Source organism: Panthera tigris, chromosome E3, assembly GCF_018350195.1.
Source record: "Panthera tigris isolate Pti1 chromosome E3, P.tigris_Pti1_mat1.1, whole genome shotgun sequence".
NCBI lineage: Eukaryota > Metazoa > Chordata > Mammalia > Carnivora > Felidae > Panthera > Panthera tigris.
The window spans coordinates 34,423,149-34,445,259 of record NC_056675.1 but is presented as its reverse complement, the minus strand read 5'-3'; the positions used below and the strand labels follow the sequence as shown (position 1 = coordinate 34,445,259).

Genomic DNA, 22,111 nt, shown 5'->3' with positions numbered 1-22,111 from the left:
TCCACTGGGGAAAGACTCCCAGGCCAGAATTCGTTCAGCCGCTTGGTAGCTTTTCACCCTCAGTTCTCTGCTAAGTGGGCATCTCCAACATGGCGGCTTACCTCCACAACGCACGCATGGTGAGAAGGCAAGAAAAAAAATATCGGGGCCCCTGGGTGGCTCAATCGGTTAAGCGTCTGACTTCGGCTCAGGTCATGATCTCTGACCTCGGCTCAGGTCATGATCTCATGGCCCATGAGTTCAGGCCCCGCATCCGGCTCTGTGCTGCCAGCTCAGAGCCTAGAGCCTGCTTCGGATTCTGTGTCTCCCTCTGTCTCTGCCCCTCCCCTGCTCAGTCTCTCTCTGTCTCTCTCTGTCTCTCTCTCCCTCTCTCAAAAATAAACATTAAAAAAATTCTTTAAAAAAAAAAAGAAGAAAAAAAAAATATCAGCAAGAAGGAAGTCATGGTCTTTTGTAGCCGAATCACAGAAATGACAGCCCATCACTTTTTCTGTGTTGTACTCACTAGGAGCAAATCACCAGGTGCAGCCCACAATCACCAGGTGAATTATCACGTGATGGGGATCGCCGAGGCCATCTTTGAAAGCTACCTGTCATAAACACAGGAAAGGACTCATCCAGCTCTGTGTTTTGATTGAAGTTATGCACCCTCTTGAATCCAGATTCTTCACCTACACACGGGAGACGAAAGGGAATTATATCCACCCAACACAGTGCCTTCTCCATAATAAGAATTCAAGAAGCGGTTGCTACTTATGAAGGAGGCTGGGCTAAGCCCCTAGTAGCTTCACCAATCCCTGACTTTCTTGGTCCTTCCTGACAGATGATGATCTTATGAACTCCCGTCTTAGACCACTGGCAAATATTTCCTGGTCCCTTGGGTAGCATTTCCTCAGCCCCTTTCCAAAAGCGGTGCCTTTCCTATTGAGATAAACTCATGAGGTGACAAGAGAATGTTCGTCTTCAATAAAACATCCTTAAGCAGATGAACGCAAATCTGTTAGACAAATGTTTCTGCTCATGTTAATAGAGCTCTGAATCATCTCGGCCTCCTGAGTCAACACAAAACATGACCACTCTTTCTAAGTTTTGCCAAGGAAAAAAAAACCAAGTTGGTTTTTATCTACCCTTTCAAAATCTCCAGTTTTGCCCACCACCCAAGTGATTAGCTCCCTTTCAAATGACCACTTCCTGATGCTTTTCTACCTTGACATCCATAAGGGAACATGCTCTGGGTCTCTCCAAGATGAAAAGAGTTGTTAAAGGCAGATATCCACACTCCCATTTCCCTTGGAAAGCAGGTAGTCGGCTGGGCAGCCGAATTCACCGGGCTCTCACGACCTGGTTTTCTCAAGGACTTGGCAGGGAAGTGAATTTGGCAACAGGGAAGATGCGGTTTCCAGGCATGAGGGTGACTTGGGGTCAACGTGCCCAGGACCACAGGGCAGGAAACTCATGAAGGAGAGCAATGCCAGTGGAAAATGACCACTCAGGACAGCCATCTTGGACAGACAGACCCATGAGCACGGGGCCTACGGATCCGTTTATGTATTGAATTGTGCAGTTTTCCCCCTTAAAAAAAAATATTTCTCATCAGTGTTATCAGCATGGCCTCAAAATGACTTTCCCATTATGGCTTATAAACAAACCTTTATCACAGATAGCTTGCCTGCTGAATTAAGACACTGCGTTAAGCAGTATATTGCTTCTGTCTGGCAGATCAGCTGTTTGTAGGAAGATAATAATACCAAAACCAACCACAACAATCAGCTACTGTAAATTAACTTAACTGTGTGAAATAATGCCTCCCCTATCAGATTAGCTTTCTGAATGACTTTATCCTTAAATTAAAGCTTGCTGGGGCTGAAGAGTAAATCATTTAAATGGTGCCGGGTTTTTCAGGTAATGTCTTCATATATTACTGTAATTTCAACCCACCAAGGCATGCAGATGGCTTTGGTCTCTAGTTACTTGTCTCCAAAAAACGTCTCCTGCACTGCCATTTTGTAATTACAGTGCGGCTCAGTGCCTGCCACTACTAGATTTCCCAGGGTGCACCGGCAGCCAAGGCAATGTATCTTAAAATTATTATTCTTGTGTGGCCCTCGTAACATAAATGTAAATCTTTTATGCTAACGCTGTCAGAGGGTTAGCTCTGGGGCTCCAAGGTGTGCTGATGGAGAAATCACCCGCCATCCATCAACCGCGGACCATTTGGGATCTGGCAAATAACTCGTGTTGGGGGGAGGGGAGAGGATTCTACGCTGAATATTACTTTGTTGTCTGAGTCACTGCGATTTTTTTTTTTTTTTTTGAAGGGGAGGGCATCCTACAAAGCCATCTGGAAGGGGGGAGTCTCACAGCTCAGTAGCTTCCCCCTGGGAGGGTAGGAAAGTTTGCCACAAATATAGGTCACTCCATTATTACAGTGATGTCTTCTTCAGATTACATTCTGGAGAGAACAGGGTGAAGGAGTATCTTCAGGAAGCTTCCTGGAAGTTAACCTTTCTCTTTGCCTTGGGGAAGGCAGTGCTGAGACAGTGTCTCTTCTAACGAAAGAGAATTACAGGTGTCTGGTCTTCGATTTGTTTTTTAATGTTTATTTACTTATTTTGAGAGACAGAGGGAGGGAGGGACAAAGAGAGAGAGGGAGGGAGAGAGAATCCCAACCAGGCTCCGTGCTGTCAGCTGAGGAGCCCGACGTGGGGCTCAAACCCACAAACTGTGAGACCATGACCTGAGCTGAAACCAAGAATCAGTCATGGGAATAGGGAGAAATCAGGCAAGAAGGAGACACACCCAAGAGACAGGAGCTCAAACAGGAGACTCGGCGCTAATCCAGAGGGTCTCAGAAGCAACCAGGAGCATGCACTTGGGAGATGAGATGTTTTAAACAGCAGAAGCAAAGGGGGGAGAGGCAGATCCTAAGACCTCAATGGAAGAGAATATTAACAATGTAGTAGTATTGATAATAATAACAACAGAGTAAGAATAGCAATAACAATGATGATGCTAACAATTACAGTAACAATAATCATACTTACATAGCAATTCTTAAGTGCCAGGCACCGTTCAAAGAGATTTCCCCACTGTCTATTCTACCCTCCCCAATCAGTCTTCGGGGCTTTTCTTTGCAAACTGGCCTCAAAATGACTTTCCCATCATGGCTTATAAACAAACCTTTATCACAGATAGCTTGCCTGCTGAATTAAGACACTGCGTTAAGCAGTATATTGCTTATGATGATACGTGAGTAAGTCCATCTAACGTAGAGACAGGGCCCATTTCTTGAGAAGCATGGACATCGGGCACTGGGGGGTAAGCCTCCTCCTCTGTCTGGCACACGGAGGCCAATAACTTAAAAGAGTGTCAGACTGAGTCAGAGGGTTCTGGTAAACATGTCCCTGGCTGACCCGGCGGACCATGACTGCAGTGGCCAAATTTCATCAACCTACGAGCCCTTCACTTAAGAATTTTTTTCCCCAATTCCCAAGTTCATTAATAAGGGTAACAATAAGGGTTCGGCAGTGAAGTGCTTTATTCGCACCAGGCACCCCAAAGCACATGACAGCAAGCATCTCATTTACTCCTCCCAACAACCCTATTGGAGAGACCATTATTATCTTTGTTTTACAAATACGAAACCTAGAGCCCGAAGAGTTTAAATGACTTCACCAGAGAGGATGAGACGAAGCCAGGATTTGAGTCCTAAAAGTCTGACTGTTAGCCATTAATCTGTATTGTCTTGGCTGTAATATGCCATTTCCATAGTGAGGAAAGGTACTAAAATATAGAGTGCCTCTTAATGCCAAGTCTTATTTTAAACTATACCCATTTTTTTTTTAATTTTTAAATGTTTATTTTTGAGAGACAGAGTGAAAGCAGGGGAGGGGCAGAGACAGAGGAAGACAGAGAATCTGAAGCAGGCTCCAGACTCTGAGCTGTCAGCACACAGCCTGACACGGGGCTCAAAGTCACAAACAGTGAGATCATGACCTGAGTCAAAGTCGGACGCTTAATCAACTGAGCCACCCAAGTGCCCCAAAAAACTATATCCGATATTTTAATTCAACTATGTGGACTCTACAAGGAAATGATAAGCACCCATACTGAAATATGTACCTGTACACCCTTGCCCACTTGCCTAAGGATGTGCCCCATCACAGCCGCTGATATTTCCATGATGCCTTTGTATGGGTCAGCTGTGTCTACGTCATGCTTTGGTAACAAAACCTCCTTGAGTCTCAATGACTTTTGACAACAAAGGTTTATTTCTCAGCCACATAACCAGTAGGTTGAGGGCCAGCTGTGGCCCTGCTTCCTGAAGGATCAAGTCCTGTCCAGAACATCGCCACGCTCATGACAGCGGGAAAAGAGTGATGCCGCATGGCTCTCAGGACTTCTCGGGAGTCCCTCCTGTTACTTCACTCGCATATCATTACCGAAGCAAGTCACATGAACAAGCTGATATCCATGGGGTGAAAAGAACCCCCACAGACACCACTACAAAGAGCTGGTAGCAGATGGACAGGGAACCTACCCTGACCTCCCCGGCTCATTAGAGCTGCCACCCACAGCTGACCAGACTATGGGTAAATAAGTGCATGTGTGCTTCAGAAATGGTATCATTCTGTATGTTTTCTTCTAAAGTTCTTTCCAACCATCTAAGTCCTTCCAGAGCGTTTTTCTCCAAGACACTAGTATAGGAAGGTCTGTCTTAGGATGGGTTCCCCAGGAAAGAGACTCAGATTAGCAAGCATGAGGTTTCCTGGGGAGTGCTGGCCGAGTCAGCACCTGGGGGGCAGCGGGAAGCGGAACAGAGAATTGGGAGGGGCAATGCGTCTCCAACAAGGATCTCTGGAGAGTTCTGGAGCTCGCAAGACCTTGGAATTACCCTACATTGAGGCAAGAAGGCCAGTGGCTTCTCCCCCACATCGTACAATTGATGCATTTGGGTGACCTTGGGTGATGCCACTTTCCCAGGCCAAAGGAATTTCCAGGAGAGCAACTTAGTCGAGTGGTTTCATCCCTCAGTGCTCTCAGCAGCATGGAAAACGGCAGCCTCGGTCCTAAGAGGGCAGCCGGGCAGTGCCACCCGCCGGTCATCACAGTTTCCAGTTCTTTCAGAGCCCAGGGTTGACCCCAGCACCTTCCGAGAAAAGTGGCCGTGTGCCTGTTTTAGGCGCACCCGGAGACTTCCACTTGTTAATCCCCCGTCTCAATTATAATGTGCAAGCCAGAGCGGGAATGCCTTGTTTAAGATTTTTAGAGTAATAGGCTATTATTTCTAAGAAGAAGAAATCATCCCCGTGGGCCAGTGACCTGGAGAGCTTTGCCATTTTTCTCCTTCTTTTTAAAGCTTTTGTGACCGGAGGTATTGGAGCTGCAGCGTTATGTGAGAAACTCCAAGCGAAGAGATTTGAACTTGACTTGAAGTCTTTCTTTAATATTCAATAAAAAGTTGGAGATTTATTGGCCTATGGCAGAGACCAATTTCCTGTTACATGGACCAGAGAGGAGATTAAAAAAAGATTTTTAGAGCAGCGCCCATATTTCTTAAGAGAGGCAAAGAATGGAGCTCTCCTAATTTTGTGGCTCGTGCTGCTAACGTGGCTCCTTTCTCTGGGCCGATCCGAAATTAGAAGGCTGGGACCAAAATCCTGCAGTCTCCCCACAGGGACCATTTCAATTTTCCTCTGAGTAGCAGCCCCATAAGGATCGTCTTCACAGCTGTAAGGTCAAGGTTGGAAGTGGCTGAGTGTGGAAAAGATTGAAGACCGTGCCACAGGCTTTCAGCGAAGTACATTGGCGTGCTCTCTGCAGCCAGAGGGGGGAGGAGTAATTCCAGCAGGCTTCGGAATTTAAAAGCTCTGCTACAAAGATCTGGGACAGGAAATATGGCAGAAAAGTACCGATGACAGACTGGCATGAGTTATCGATTCCCCCAGTGTAGCCGGCTCAGGGTCAGAGTGTCTCAGTTTGAATACCAGCTTTGTGACCTTGGACAAGTTACTTAACCTCTCTGTGCCCCTGATTCTTTGTCTGTATAACACAGAGAGCACCTACCTTACAGGGTAGCCATGTAGGTGGAAAGAAATAAAACATGGCAGGCTTGGAAACAATGCTGGCACATAGTGAGTACTCAGAATGCTAGCTTATTACTATTGTTGTATCAACTCATTGGAAAGCCAACTAAATCTGGACTGAGCCCTGCAGGCTCCAAACTGATACTACTGGAAGGAGGCTCCGTGGAATTAGGGAACAAGGGATTCAGTTCAACCAGGCAAACAGTTATGGAGCCTCTGACGCACAGCACGGGGCATGAAGATATGAAGACAACATGGCTCTTGCATCAGGAGAATCTACACTCCTAAAGAGAAGACAGACACACAAAGAGCAGCACACAGACCCAACAGCCATGCCTGCAATTATGATCCAAGTACAGAGGTAGCTCAGGACAGGGAGTATTAAGACGTCCTAAAGGGGGATATTGGAAGAGGGTTTTGACAGATGAATAGGAGTTTGACACGGTGAACGAGGTGGGGAGAAATCCCAGGCAAGGCGATAGCAAGTGAAAAGGAGCAGCTGTCTGAAAGAACACAGTCTGTGTGGATCTACAAAACGTCAGGCTTTCTGCAAGAGTGTGGGCTTACGGTAAGAAATTGTAGGTAGAGAGGTAATCGGAATGTCACAATAAGGAGTTTGGACATCCTGCCAACAACAGCAAAGCAAGGCTACGTGTCAGCTCCCCCCGCCCCGCGCGATGCCCCCCGGGTGGGGCTGCTTCCTCACTTGTCAGGTTCACCAGTGTTTTTGCGGCTAAAACAGGTCATCCTGCCACGCATCACACTTTAATTGGACATTTTCTGTACGTCAGAGAGACTGACATTCACCGACATGGCTTCAAGAATAAGACTCCCTACCCTGAAAAAGCTCAAAGTCGAGTGGGGAAGGCACGTGATCACAATGCAACCTGAGAGGTAAGTGTGGGATGCCAGCAAACAGAGAGGAGAAAGTCCCGGCATGTGGGGAGGGGCGGGGGGGCGGGGGGGAGAACTCGGGAGAAGAAGCGTCATTTGCATGGGATCTTGAAGCACGAGTCAGAGCTCTATGAGCTGGAGAGCATGGGGAGCAACATTCAAGGCCGTGGAAGAACTGACTTAACTCTCCGGTGACATGAAAAAGTTCGGGATAACTGAAACTATCCAGTGTGAGTGTGGGTAAGTCTTGTTGATTGGAATAGACCACCTCTTCCACAGTTCCCACCTCCTTTAAGATCCCACTGGCCAGAACTGGGTCACATGTTCATCCCCACCTCCTTTAAGATCCCATTGGCCAGAACTGGGTCACATGTTCACCTTCACCTCCTTTAAGATCCCATTGGCCAGAACTGGATCACATGTTCATCCCTAAGCCAATCGTGGGCAACGGGTAATAAGGGTACCACTGGTGACTGGCTTTGATCCCAAGGTGGATGGTACAGTTAGTTGCCCACTTTGCCTGCAAAGGTGCCTCCCCAGACTTAAACCAAATGCAGTTTTGTTAACAGAGAAGGGAGAATGGTCCTCAGGAGGGCAGCCAGTAGCCTCTACCAAAGGGAAGGGGTGACATCTCATCAAAGGCGAGTCCACATACAGTTGAGAGAAGACCCAGGACCGATGATGCCTGAAAATGGCCAATATTTTGAAATTGGGGAGGCTGGGGGGGGGGGGGGGGGGGAGGGGAGAATACAAGCAAGGACACCTGAGAACTGAGCAACCAATGAGGCAGGGAGACAACAAGGAGTTGGTAGTGTCCTGGAGAGCCTGGTAGGACTCCATGTATGGAGACACCTGGCTGAGAATCCGCCTAGTCACAGCCCCGGGGGCAGTGGCTTCCCTGTAAGCCTGCCTCCATCTGGAGCGGAGTCCAAGGGATTTGTGTCCCAGAAGGCCTGGCAGTGACCAGCTTCAGGGAAAATGCTTCTGTGGAAGGCAGAGTTCCTTATCTTTCCCGAGCAGGAAGAAGGCAATCTCTTCTGGCAGTGAGGTGACAGGGCTTCGATGGATTCCCCTCTCCCAGATCAGAATGAAACTAGAGCCTGTCAGCCAACCCACTGAACACTCAGTCTTCCATCTTCATGGGTCTTGCAGTGACATTATTGCAGGAGCCTTTCAGCAAGTGAAAGGGGGGTCATCCTGGAAGAATATATGCACAGAATCTACCAAGTCCTCCTTGCAGGGGCTCAGAACGTGCGTCTCGGCTTGAGAGGTAACATCTTGGACTGGACAGGTGCACACAGAGAGATGGACAGACCTCACTGCCACGACTAAAGCCACCTACAACCTGGGATACTTCATTTGCAAAAGCCAATGCATTTTCTTCTGTGCTTATGTTAGTTGGGAGTTGTTTTGTCTCAGGTTTCAAAATAGTCCTGTCTATTACACTGTCTCCGCTTAGTCTTTGTGAGCCTTGGTTATTTTCTTTTGCAAAATGGAAACAAATAGCATCAGTCTTGCCTAGCTCATAAGGCTGACAGGAAATTGTTTTTGCAAAATGCCAAGTGCTCTAAGGATAGGAGTCATTCCTGGATACATGGCCCTGATTATGGAGAGGGTTACGGAACTCTTGACCTGGCAAAGCCTGCTCTTTCCTCAATGGTCCTTACTATGGCAGGTGACAATACCCAGTTACTCTGTCTAAAAATCGTGGAGCCATTGCTGATGCCTCTCGTTCTCCCACACTCCACATGCCATCCCTCAGCAAATACTACAAAATACGTCCCCATATAGTATACTTCTTACTTCCTCCACCATGACCTTCATCATTGGACACCCACATTAACCACATAACCGGCCTCCCTGGGTTCACCTTTGCTACTCTACAATCTCCTCCCTGCAGAGCAGCTGAAGCAAGTCGTACTTCTGAAATGAGAATCCGATAATGCCACTCCCCTGCCCTGAATGCTCTGACCACTTCCCACTGGGTTCCATCCGGTCGGGTTCCTTGCCTTGTGCAGCTCCCAGGCATCCTTCATGAACTGCCCTCCTAGCTCTCTTTCAGCTAAGTCTGTCCCAATTACGTGGGGCTCTCCAAATATGCCAAGTGACTTCTTACCCCAGGACCTTTGCACGTTCTCTTCCCGGTGACTGGAGCAATCCTTCCCCAAATAGCAACATGGCTCAATCCTTCTCTATTCGCTTCTGCTTAAGTGGTGTCTCATCAGCAAGGGCTTTCCGGGCCACCTGACCATCCTGTTCAATGTAAAACAGAGACACGTGGACACCAGACATACACACACCACTTCCTACATCACATGGATGCTTTGCCCTCGTTTACTTTCATTCCTCATTAAAGTTATCATAACCTAACATTATATTACATATTTATTCCCTTATGTGTTAATGTCTACCTCCTCCTCCAGAAAGTACGGGCAATGAATCTGTCTTATTTACCACTCTTTCTCCAAATCCTACAATGGTAGCCTGGGATATACTGGGAACTCAAGTATTTGTTGGATGAAGGAATGAATGGATGAACAGTGTTAGTCCCCACAATTGACTAACTTTAAAAAGCAAAAACCAATATTGATGTGTGAGGGTGTACGTACGCCACATTTCCAATTTTAACTTTGTTCCGTTTACCTTAGATCCTAAAATCCAGCCAAATCCATCAGAGGTGAAACCCCGCCCTTCCCAGGATAACCAAACAGTGTGAAAATTTGGGCTGCCATATGTTTCTCTCCAGAACTTGTTGGGGAATACAAGTATAGACAGCCTTTGCAATCTGGTTCCTGAGCACTGACAGATTCTCCAAGCTTTGATGTTCTCAAGCAACGGTGGTGGTAACAGGTGACCCATCGTTTACTTTGCCGGACTGATACAAACCCTAACAGAATTCAGATGACTCAGAAATCAGCTCCAGGTTAATGGCATTGTGGTCCCACCAAACACAGGAGTGGTTGTGGGTTGAGCAGGAATACGCAGTCAGCGAAGTGTGTACTTAATCACACCAGCTTGGGGTCAGAAGGAAACGAACAAAACGTGTGTACTATCAAACAGTTTTACTGGAATGACCACATAGCCAAAGTTAGGCAAGGTGAATCGTTAACAGGCATTCCAATCATTTCCATGGTTACAGTGACTTGTAAGAAAAAGGATAATTGCTAAAGTTTTTAATGATAACAAATCTTGACCTTATTCTGTGCCAGGCACCGTGCTAAGCACTTTATGTTGCCATCGTATTTAGGAAGAGAATCATTTTCTACAACCACCAGGTGTCCAGTTCCTTACAGCTGTCCTGAAATTCAGACCTCCTTCTCCAGAAGCTTAGCGAGGCACCCTCAGCTCAGTATCCCACAGACACCCCAAATTCACCTTGCCCCAAATGTATTCACCATCTCATTTCCCGGCCTCTTCTCTTGGGATGCCCGCTTCAGTGAATGCTATCACCATGCTCAAAAGCATCAAAGGTAGAAAACAGGATGTCCCCGGCTTCCTTCTCCTTCTTCATTCCAGTACGTTCTTTCTCTGAGATGGCAAGAGGATCAGCTTCTCATCTCAGTTAATTCTGCCCCTGCCTTTGGGTCCCATCCCTGGGAGCAATTTGGGAGGATTGTCTATGCCTGCCGTGTCAAGCTCAGGGGTCACAAGACCAGCTCTGGCTAATGAATTATGACTAGGAGCATTGTGTGTCGCTTGTAGGCAGAATCTTTACAACCCACTGTGTAACTCACTATGTCTATTTTTCCCCCTGTCACAACAGCTGAAATGTTCCAGGTAGAAGCTTCTCAGACTGGATGCTGGAGTGAGGATGGATGAGAACCCCAGAGAGCCCATGACAAACATGTATTTCGAGTGAAAAACTAGCTTGAAAGCCACTGAGACTTGAGGACTTGCTTGTTACACAGCACAGCCTAGCATATGCTAACTGCTGTTTTACCTTCATAAATATCTCACCTGGATGAACGAGAGTTTCCACCTAGATCTCTCAACTTGCAGACCATCTCCCAAACCTGGAAAATAGGATTGAGATTTCTTTGGTGCAGTCATATCTTTCTCTCTCCTCTAACTCAAGCATCAGCAAACTTTTTTTATAAAGGGCCAGATAGTAATTATTTTAGGCTTTGCGAGCCATACGGTCTCTGCCACAGATATTCAACTGTGCTGTTGTAGTGTGAAAGCAGCCACAGACAATAAGTAAACAAATGAGTGTGGCCAGGTGCCAGCAGACTCTATTTATGGACACTGAAATTTGAATTGCATATCGTTTTCATGTGTCACGAAATCTTCTTCTTCAGATTTTCTTCAGCATTTAAACATATGAAAACCACCCACAGCTAATGAATGACTCATTCAGAACAAGCACACAGCAAGCCGGATTGGGCCCTCAGACTACAATATGTTGACCCCTGATCTAACTGAAAACTCCTGAGCCCTGAGCATGGCATTGACAGCTCTTCACAATCCTGCCCCAATGACTTTGTCTGTTCACCTGCCCTGCCACCTACACACACACACACACACACACACACACACACACACAGAGAGGAAGCTTCAATCTTCTTAGACCTGCCATCATTCTCTGAACCCCCCTTGTTCTTACATGCCTCAGGGCCTTTGCACATGCTGGTCCTTCAGCTATGAATGCCCTTTCTCTTCTTCCATGCCAAGTAAGTTCTCATGAATCTATTCAGGCTGAATTCAAATGTCACATTCTTCATAAAACCTTCCCAATGCCAGAGGCTAACTTCGTTGCTCTCCTTGTGTTCCTATAAAACTCAATTGTGCCCTTATTATAAAATTCATGAACTAATATTCTGAAGTAGAGTTTCTCAGCCATGACACTACTGGATTTGGGGGCCAAATACTTGTCGTGGGGGGCTGTCCCAAATACCCCATAAGATGTTCAGCAGTATCCCAGGCCTCTACCCGCCAGACGCGAGTAGCACAGTCTCCCCATGTGACAGCCAAAACTGTCTCTAGATGTTGCCAACTTCCCTACTGCCCTCCCCATGATCATTGAGAACCAGCCCCCTAAATATTTACTTGGGCATTAAACCTGCAGCCCCTTGAGGACGAAGTCAAGATACTCTTCTTTATGGTTGTAAGCACCAAGCACACCGGCTGGCACACAACAGCAGAACTTCAGCAAATATTTGTTGAATGAAAAAATGACTAAGACATTGAAAATCAGCGACTCGGGAGCGTCGAGCCGACTAATTCTCAAAAAGATGTGATTCCAGTCATTCTGCTGTGTTTCTTTTTTCTTTACCTTTGCAGAGAAGCCGCTTTTATTAAATCTGAGCATCATAAAAGGATTTTCTGGTGCATGTACTGTTTTATTCATGCAGCTCTCACAAGTGCAATTAACACTGCATCTGTTTTACTAACAATTCCCTTTGTTTTATGTAGCGCTTTATGTTTTTTCTGAACATGCACAGGCCTGGGCTTTCCACAATCTGTAAGTGGATAAATCCCTACATATGGATGGGGGGGAAAAAGACAACCAAAAACTGTACAGTCATACAGTCATTTCCCTATTCTCTGGCATAGCCCAGGCTAAATGTGCTCATTAGTGTGCACATCCCTCCTTCCAACAGAAGAGGAGAGAGGTGATGCTTTCCAGGGAGAGTGCTGTATTTGGAGGCCTGTCGAATCATCCCTTTAACTGGTGTGTGGGTGGGTCTTACTGGCCACTCTCTCCTCTTCACAGGCAAACATACTTAAGGAACATCCACACTGGCACACAGCCCTAAGGAGACCTCAGGCTTGTGGAGCCTCAGATGCATGTGATAAGGACGAAATCAAACTTCGGGTGGTAAATATGTTCTTGTCTGTTTGCCTCCCCCACCCCCAACCCCCACACACACACACACACAAGAGGCTTCAATCTTCTTCAAACTGCCATCATTCTCCGAATCCCCCTTGTTCTTATGTGCCTCATGGCCTTTGCACATGCTGGTCCTTCAGCTATGAATGCCCTTCCTCTTCTTCCTGTTCTAGATTGGCCAAAGGGAAACCAGAACATGCCCCATTTCCGGTCTGGATATTAAAAATGAGTACCTGAATGCATACCAACAAGAGTTTTTCCTTTAGGGCAACTGGGATAATAGAGTTCTGGAGCACTGGAGAAAAGTGAAATGGTAAGGAACATAACACTGTTGAGTCAGGCTGCCTCATCTGACTGCCATTTCCAGTGGGGGCCCTCAGATGTGCTTCTTAACCTCTGTGCACATGATGTTCTCTTCAGTAAAGCAGGGATGACAGTACCCACATCCCAGGATTGTAATGAAGATTAAAACATAAATGCACGTAAAGTTCCATGTACTTGTACTTGGCACATAGTAAGCACACAACAAATGTCATGTGTTATTAATAAGACCCCGTGGTGCTTGACACAGAGAAAGCAATCAATTAATGTCAGCTATTATCATACCAAAAGTTAAGATTATTCTTCGGAGATCTTTTGGTTCACACCTTTCCTTTAAGAGATATAAACCCTTAATGCCTACACTAAAAAAAATTTGTGTGTGCTCCCAGACGTGCTGTGACAACCATCAGCCAGATGAAGGAAACAGAGACAAACTGGAACCTGCAAGGTTCGATCACCTCCCACGCATCAAGCTGTAGGCTTTCGTCGTGCGTTGTCTCACCAAGTACGTAAACTCCGTGAAGTCGGGGACCTTGCCTGATTCGTACGGTAGAGATGAAGAGAATCACACGCTGTCTGGTGAGAATAGGCACCGAGATCCTAGCCATGAGGCCCTGATAGAAATGACACGGGAGTTGGGTCTTACAGAGAAGGAGGCAAGTGAGAAAAGTATTGTGTGTGCGTGCTGATCTACTTTCCTTCGTTTTTTTAAAGCCTGAATCACCAAATCCTCCCTTTACCCACACCCCGGGGAGATATGAGCAGGCCACAAACGTTAACACTGAAGACCATTTTTTATTAGTATGTCTTTACCTCTGCACCGAGGGGGAAATATATCTATTCCAGGCTTTAAAAAAAAAAAAAAAAAAAAAAAAAAAAAAAAAGCTTGATTCCAAGCCCTGATGAAATGTTACTCATTCCTCCACAAGTAACCTGTTTTGATAATCCTCCCCGAGAGATCAAGCCGTGTCTGAGTACAATGATTGCCATATTCTAGATTTAACTGACCACATAGATGCATTATTTGCAAACAAGAAAGAGCCTTTCCCTTCCTGACTCGGAGAAGTGGGATGTTTATGACCTGTTTATAAAAGTCTGCATAAAATACAGCTTTGGAGTCTTGTCCGTGAGTAAACTACCTGGAGTCAAGTGTGTCTTTTAAAATATGATGCATCACTTGCAAGAATGGTTTCTCGGTCTCTTGCCGCCCCCCCCCAACTCATTGCTCTCCCATAAATAACAATGCAAGGTGATGGCAGACCACAGCTTCCATTGTGCCCCCACCTGTACAGGATGTCTTCCCTGGTGGATTTTTGTTAAGAAACAAAATACAACTTTTATTGAGATCAATAAAAGATTAAGGTGACAAAGTGATTTATTGACTATAGAGAAGGCTCATTTTTCCCTCACAACAGCAATAGCTACCGGAAAGGACGTTGTTGTTGTTGTTTTTGGTTTTTTGGGTTTTTTTTACCCTGGGTCTTCAGAAAAGTTGTGAGAAGCTTAGACTCATTTATCAAACCAAAAGAGAATGATTAAAAACCATAAGGAAACAGACAAAGAACACACATGAGCCAAAGCTGGCCGATCATGGGTTGTTTTGCTGAAAGACCAGGTCACAGGGTAGGGAGGGACGGAGGAGAGACACGGGACGTTGTGTAGAATGAGGCTCGGTGGGATGTGGGGAGCAAAGGTCAGAACTGCTCAGGCTGAGGTCAGAGCAAAGAAAGCACTTGACATTGAGAAGTAAGAAATCAGAGAGCCATGGAATCTGACCTTAACCATGGTTACGGACAAGCCATACAGCACCAGGGGTGGGGGGTGGGGGGTGGGGGGTGGGGGGTGGGGGGGCTCAGCCCCATGCTTCATTTGGACCAGATGCTTCGGCATTGCAAACACCCTGGCAATGTATACTCCTTACCTTTTCCCACACTGTCAGCTCTGCGGGGAAAGTCTCAGCACCCAGCCCCCTTCCCTTCCTGAAGACCCCTGCCCTCATCCCTCAAAGTGATCTCAGACCCTTCCCTCTGCTGCAATTCTCCCACGGAGAATGAGTCCCTCCTTTACCCTCCGATGAGGATAAATGCCAGAAGCCCCCCTACAGGGAGCCCCAACTACGCACCAGGCACCATACAGAGGACTTCACGTGCCAATGACATCCACACACTCGAGGAATTTTGTGAATTTTGTTGAGGGCTGCATCCCCTGAGCATCACACACAGTTGGTATTTAGTAAATATAGATACATTTTTTACCAAATTAATGCATGAGCTAATGAAATCCTCAGAACTGTCCTGTGAGGGGCAGATGTTATTATCCCCATTTTACAGAAAGGAAAACTGGGATGCCCAGAACTTCACTCAGTGCTTAAGGATGACTGACTTTCTGAGTATCCTCTTTCTCTCCTCTGTCTCTTGCTGAGAACACCCCACCCCACTCCCCAAATCCAATCCCGCAGCACAAGAAAAGGAAAAATAACCTCTGAGACAATAGGCAAAGTCAAAATTAGAGATGTTTATAGTATGGATGGTCAGTCCTGACCTCAGGGTCACTTTTAAATAAAATGAGGTCTTATGCTGCTGTTAACAGAAAATCATCCCATGAAACTCTCTGCCCTTTATGGCCTCTGAGACTCATGGTACCTTCTCAAGGTCGGGGGATGGAGACTACAGGGCTTCTGATACAGCAGTCTGTGTGAGTTCTCCAATAACCGTATAATGAGTCGATTTTAAATTCTGACATTATGAAACACAGTAGCACCATCCTTCTGTAGCAGCATTGCCATGAAAGCTGAACTTGCCAAGCACTGATTTTTTTTTTTTTAACTAAGCCCACACAATTTCACCTCTAGGAATTCATCCCGCGGATGTACTTGCATTTGTGAGAAATGACATATGTGCTTCGCTGTTCACTGTCGTCGTGGTCTACAAGAGCAAAATATTAGGAACTGCCCAAAAGTCCATCACTAGGGACCAGAGGAACAATATACGCACCCTATACAATCGTAAGAGGCATTTGAAAGATTGCAGCCAGAGGGGCCCCTGCACGGCTGAGTCAGTTACGCACAGGACTCTTGGTTGGGGCTCAGGTCATGATCTCAGAGTTTCGTGAGTTCAAGCTCCGCGTTGGGCTCTGCGCTGACAGCCCAGAGCCTGCTTGGGATTCTCTCTCTCACCCTCTCTCTCTCTCAATCTGTGCCCCCCAACTCGTGCTGTCTCTGTCTCTCTCAAAAATAAATAAATAAGCAGGGTGCCTGGGTGGCTCAGTCGGTTAAGCGTCTGACTTTGGCTCAGGTCATCATCTCACGGTTCACGGGTTCATGGGTTCATGGGTTCGAGCCCTGTGTTGGGCTCTGTGCTGACAGCTCGGAGCCTGGAGTCTCCCTCTCTGTCTGCACACCTCCCCAACTCGCACTGTCTCTCTCTCTCTCACAGACGCTTGGGACGCCTGGGTGGCTCAGTGGGCTGGGCATTCGACTTCGGCTCAAGTCATGATCTCTCACTCCATGAGTTCAAGCCCTGTGTTGGGCTCTATGCTGACAGCTCAGAGCCTGGAGCCTGCTTCAGATTCTGGGTCTCCCTCTCTCTCTCTGCCCCTCCCCCAGTTGCACTCTGTCTCTCTGTGTCCCTCAAAAATGAATTAAATGTTAAAAAAAATTTTTTAAGGTATTATGTAAGGAAAGAAGGATGAAAAACTGTGTATGATGCTGCTACGGACATAGACACCTATCTAGAAACAGAAAGAGACAAGGAGGAACAGCGATAGGGCAGACACGGGGACACGGACAGAGACCGAGCCCGAGATGGAGACCCACATAGACGCAAATGTCGGTTTATATAAAACATCTCTGGAAGGATACAGAATAACCAGCTACAGTAGTTGCTTCCCGGGAGTGAAAATGTGTGGTTAAAGGCAGTGGCGGGCACGAAAATTTTCCTTCTCGTACCTTTTAAATTTTGTATTGCATGCGTGTGTGGCCATAGACATGTCACTCAGCAAATGGGAAGGAGGTGTCTATTGTGACCCAAGTGGTAATCAACAGACAGCCCTTGCTAGCGGGGAGGAAGAAAATGGACAAGATAAACAAATAAAACCTATCGTCATCTAGGCCAGTCATAGGCACTGGGAGGCCGGGGAGGGGAGGGGAATAAAGTGGTGGGCTCTGAACCGATGAGGAGCAGCTGAAATTTTAGAGCAAGTTCCTGTTGAGGAAAGGAAGTGGGAGAGCTAGCCCGACGCTCCGGGGAGACAGTCCAGCTGCAGACAGAGCTGCAACCATGGCGTGTTTGTGTTCAAGGCGTGTTTGCGTTCCGGGCATGTTGTCTGAGGGTGAGTGAGATGAACGCGGCCGGAGCGAGCGGCGGGGGGGGAAGCGAGGGCTAACGAGGCCAGAGAGGTGACAGGGGGTCAGATCACTTGGGTCTTGCAGGATGGAGTCTGGCTTTTGCTCTGGGTGAGATGGGAGCCATTGAGGGCTTGGAGGAGAAAAGCGATGTGACCAGACTTAATGCCTCCGCGTTCATGATCTCTCCGGCTTCCGGGTGGAGAAGGGATGCTGGGGGAGACTGCAGAGCCAAGGCGGCCATTTCAGGAAGCCGTGGCAATATCCAGGGGAGGTAACGCTGGGATGCAGTGCGGCCGTGGCGGTGGGCAGAGAGGAGTGCTTGGACTCTGGGCACATTCTGCACAGCTGGTGGGTTTCGACAGCACCGTAGAACAACCCGGGGGCCCCGCCACGTGAGACCAGCCAGGGGGCCCCGCCATGGTAGAACAACCCGGAAGCTCAGCCGGCGGCAACCCCTCCTCTCCACGGTGGTCTGTGCTGTTTCCCTAGCTCTACCAGCTGCTGGCTGTGTGAGTGCAGACAGATTACTCAGCCTCTCTTGGTATCCATTTTCGTGTCCGTTAACGGGGGAAATCATAACTACTCAGTAGGGCTGTGGTGCCCGTTACGTAGTTCAGCTCACGGAAAGAGCTGAGCGTCGCGTCTGACTGGGGGCGATCCCTCGGTCACAATCAGCGACTCCCGAGAAGACGTAAGTTCATCTTCCCTGTGCTGAGGGTGTAACTTTGGGGGTGAAGGAGGCCGTGTGCGTAAAGTCCTAGGCCCTTGTACCCCCTAAAGTGCCAACGGACGGTTGTGGGGACAGTGACAGAAATGTTGCCACCCTCCTCTTGGCCCTAACAGCACAACGTGAAGGGACGATGGAGCCCCCCCACCCCCCAGGAGCTCAGGGCAAGCCGGTCAGCAGAGAGACAGGAGGGAATAGTGCTGTGGACGCTGGGAACAGGGAAATTTCAGGGCAGGGAGCGCCCTGGGGCTGGCCGGAGGCTGGATTGTTTCGTGTCACCTTGAAGCGCCTTCCTTGGTGCAGAGCCGTGGAGGCGGCTCAGGAGGCACTCATGGGACAGCCTTATTGGCAGCAGAAAGGAAGGAGGCACTGATTCCGAAACAGGTAACCTCACCCTATTCGAGGGTGTCGGCGCACAGCCGCACAGGGTCGAGGGTGGGAGCCGTCTGGGGAGGCCCCGCCAGCCAAGCCTGGGGCGCATCACAAGGACGGCTGCCCGTGGCCCTGAGAGTCCAAGCCAATCATTCTCCTCAGGCTGGAAAACAGGTGCTCTGCCTCCGTCCACAGAAGAAGGGTAATATGGAGAAAGCAAGCATTCACCTGACAGGAGCACCCACACCCCGGCATAGACACCCCCCACACACAAACACACCCCAGACACAGCCAGTCCCAGGCACGTGCACATAAGCAGAGACACACAAAAACAGCCAGAGGGACGTCACACGTGACCACAGACAGACAGACACCAAGAAACCACGCAGAACCACGTCCGCACACATAAACGCATGCAGGACGTGATGCGTGACCCAAGTAGCCGTCAACACAGACAGACCCAGCGAGGACTAAAAGACGCGGACAGGCACAGACCCACAGACACACACGTGTGCAAGTATGCACGCATACACACGCACACGCACAGGCATCGCCACGCAGCGACTGAAGGCTGAAGTTCAACCAGGAATCAGGACGGCAAAAGTAACAAAGGACGATGGTGAGAACTCTCCCAGCTCCCAGAGGTCCCCAGCAATGATCCCGTGGGCATCTCTATCTGATGCAATTTGCTCTGCACGTAAGCAGTTCTGATTTAGATGATAGATAGAAACCATTTATACAGTTAAACACGGCAGGGGTCTAAACGCTGTTCCCCACAGAACACCAGATGTGAATAGATGAACATTTGATTGTCCTCACGCCTGCTTCTGACAAGCTAACAGATAAGAAACCATCCCACTGAATTCCCAGAAAACTGGAGACCGCGAATACAGATAGCAATGTGCAGGAAGAGCTAGGATTTATTAAGGCAGATTTCTAAATATTAAAGAGACGGCAGCTGGCCGAGCTCCTCTCAGCAGACTTTGTAGGCGGGATATCACTTGATAACCAAGACGAATGAGCGGAGCTCTCCGAGGGAGCTTCTAGGGCCTGGAGCAGAGCGGATGACCTCCTGCAGGCAGTACACAGGCACTGCGTGCTCTGGACGCCGGGGTTCGGAACCGGAAGGTCCCGCTGCCCCAAACTGTCTCTTCCTTATAGCTGCCTAGGATTCCACTGGGGAGTTTGGAGACTTGCAGAATTCTTGCTCAAAATATAAATGCACACCTGAAAAGATCTTGCTCACCATCACCAGTCACGAGGGAAATGCAAATCAAAACCACAAGGACGCGGAGAAATTTGAACCCTTGTGCGTGGCTGGTGGGAATGTAAAATAACGCAGGTGCAGTGGAAAATGGTACAGCGGTTCCTCAACAAAACCCAAAGTAGAATTACTGTACGATCCACCATGCACTTGTGGGCACACACCTGGAATACGTGAAAGCAAGGACAGGTATTTGCACATCCACGATCACAGCAGCACTATTCACAACAGCCAAAAGGTGGAGACAGCCCGAGTGTCCATCAACAGATAACTGGAGAAACAAAATGCAGCCTGTGTGTCGGACGGCCCCTTTCTCAGGTTTAAAGAGGGAAATCGTGGGGCGCCTGGGTGGCTCGGTCGCTTAAGCGTCCGACTTCGGCTCAGGTCACGATCTTGCTGTCCGTGAGTTCAAGCCCCGAGTTGGGATCTGTGCTGACAGCTTGGAGCCTGGAGCCTGCTTCAGATTCTGAGCATCCTTCTCTCTCTGCCCCTCCCTCATTCACACTCTGTCTCTCTCTGTCTCTCAAAAATCAATAAAAACATTACAAAAATTTCTTTAAATAGTTGAAATAGAAAACTTACAATGTATATATTTAATTGTGATAATCCACCTAGACTGCATTATGAATTAATGCATGAAAATACTTCCTATCAAGAGAATCATAAGGATTGGTCTGCAGTCAGGAGAAGGGAAGATCCACCAGGAAGAAAGGAGGGAGATCTTAGAAATGCCATCCCAGAGGAATCTCTGCAATGATAGAAGACATCTGATATCACTGTGAGTGCCCCTCAAAGTTACCTCCTCTCCTCATCAAAGCTGGTCTGCCCCTATGTTCCCACACCTCCCAATCGTCTTTACCTGAACAAGGTCGGTGGGCCCCCCAAGTAAGGCTCTTCTGTTCCCACTGTTCCATCCCAACAAGGTTGTATATCCAGAAAGGGTGAAGGAGAAAACTGCCAACCTAAGATAGCCCAGGCATCTACATATTCCAAAGAATGACCAACACACCGTGCATCTTTTTTGCACTAAGAGTTTTAAATCGATTCTGTATACTCTGGTGCAGCTAGATGGGTCACTGTCTTCATTGTGCAGATAAGGAGATGAGGATAGATGCAATTTTTTAAAAATGTCCCCCAGTTACACAGCTACCAAGCGGCAGATCCAGGACTCAAGCACTAGAATGTTCATCTCCAAAACTCCAAAGCCCATGTCATTAGCCTTCTGTCCTGATTCCCCAGAGCAGAGGCATCCCGTGAGAGTTCTAGCATTTATAAATAAACAATTATATAGTGGTCTAGGTAAAACACCTCAAACCACCTAAAAAGTCAATGCCATTTACTTGATGCTAGAATCTTATCAGTGCTTCTCCACTGACAGACATTTTGCTGTCCTCCCCAGGGAGCACTTAACAATGTCTGGACAGGTTTGGGATGCACGTGGTACTGGCATCTAGCGGGTAGAGGCCAGAGATGCTGCTAAATATTCCAACCCCTCCCCTTCACAAAGAACTATCTGGACCAGAATGTCAATAGTGCTGAGGTCGGGAAACCCTGAATTCTACAGGGCAATGGTGTACGAGAACTTCGGTGTGTGTCTCCCTCCATTCCCGCCTTTGCCTTCCCTCCTTGTCTGCTCCTGAGGACATCTGCTCACTTACCCAGAAAGGAAAACATCCACGCATGCTAATTCACTCAACATTTACATAGGTTGCAATATTCTAAGTGCTCATCAGAGCTTCCGATCAAGCATGCGCACAGAGGGCACGACTGTCGATAAGGAAGTCTATGTTTAAGGGGAAGACCACTTACTCAAAACACACGGGTTGGTAGACACAATTTTCCAAACCACGTGAACTATGGAGACATCACAATGATTATCAGTGTGTTCTAAAGGTGTATGTTCGCACCCCTACACTCAGCGACTCTTATCAGATTGGCATGGAGACCTAATCAGAGCTTAGGGAGCATGGTGCACACATTCGAAGGTGGCGCCCATGATGCCCTCGTTCTGTCATTCACACCCTCAGAGAACCTCTCTCCTTCAGCACAGGCAAGACAGTGACCTGCTTCTAAACAACAATGCAGCAAAGGTGACGGGCCACCCCTTCCATAACTGCAGTATAGTGTGTAAGACTCCCATCTTGCCCCCCTGCCCACCAGAAACTCTTCCTCATGGCTGGATGAAGTACGTGGCCACGTCGGAGAAGTTCACGTGGAAGGCACTTCGGGTTAGGAGCCGAGGGTGGCCTCTGTACGACAGCCAGTAAGAAAG

The 22,111-nt window shown here is 47.8% G+C and overlaps 1 long non-coding RNA gene across 1 annotated transcript; it reads right to left on the bottom strand.

Moving 5' to 3' along the window:
- Positions 1-454: 454 nt before the first annotated feature.
- LOC122234614 lies at positions 455-10,567 on the bottom strand. Its single transcript, XR_006212458.1, has 3 exons — positions 10,376-10,567; positions 9,097-9,233; positions 455-671 (listed from the first exon to the last, which is right to left on the bottom strand). It is a non-coding gene; the product is annotated as an uncharacterized LOC122234614 (long non-coding RNA).
- Between the last annotated feature and the right edge of the window lie 11,544 nt (positions 10,568-22,111).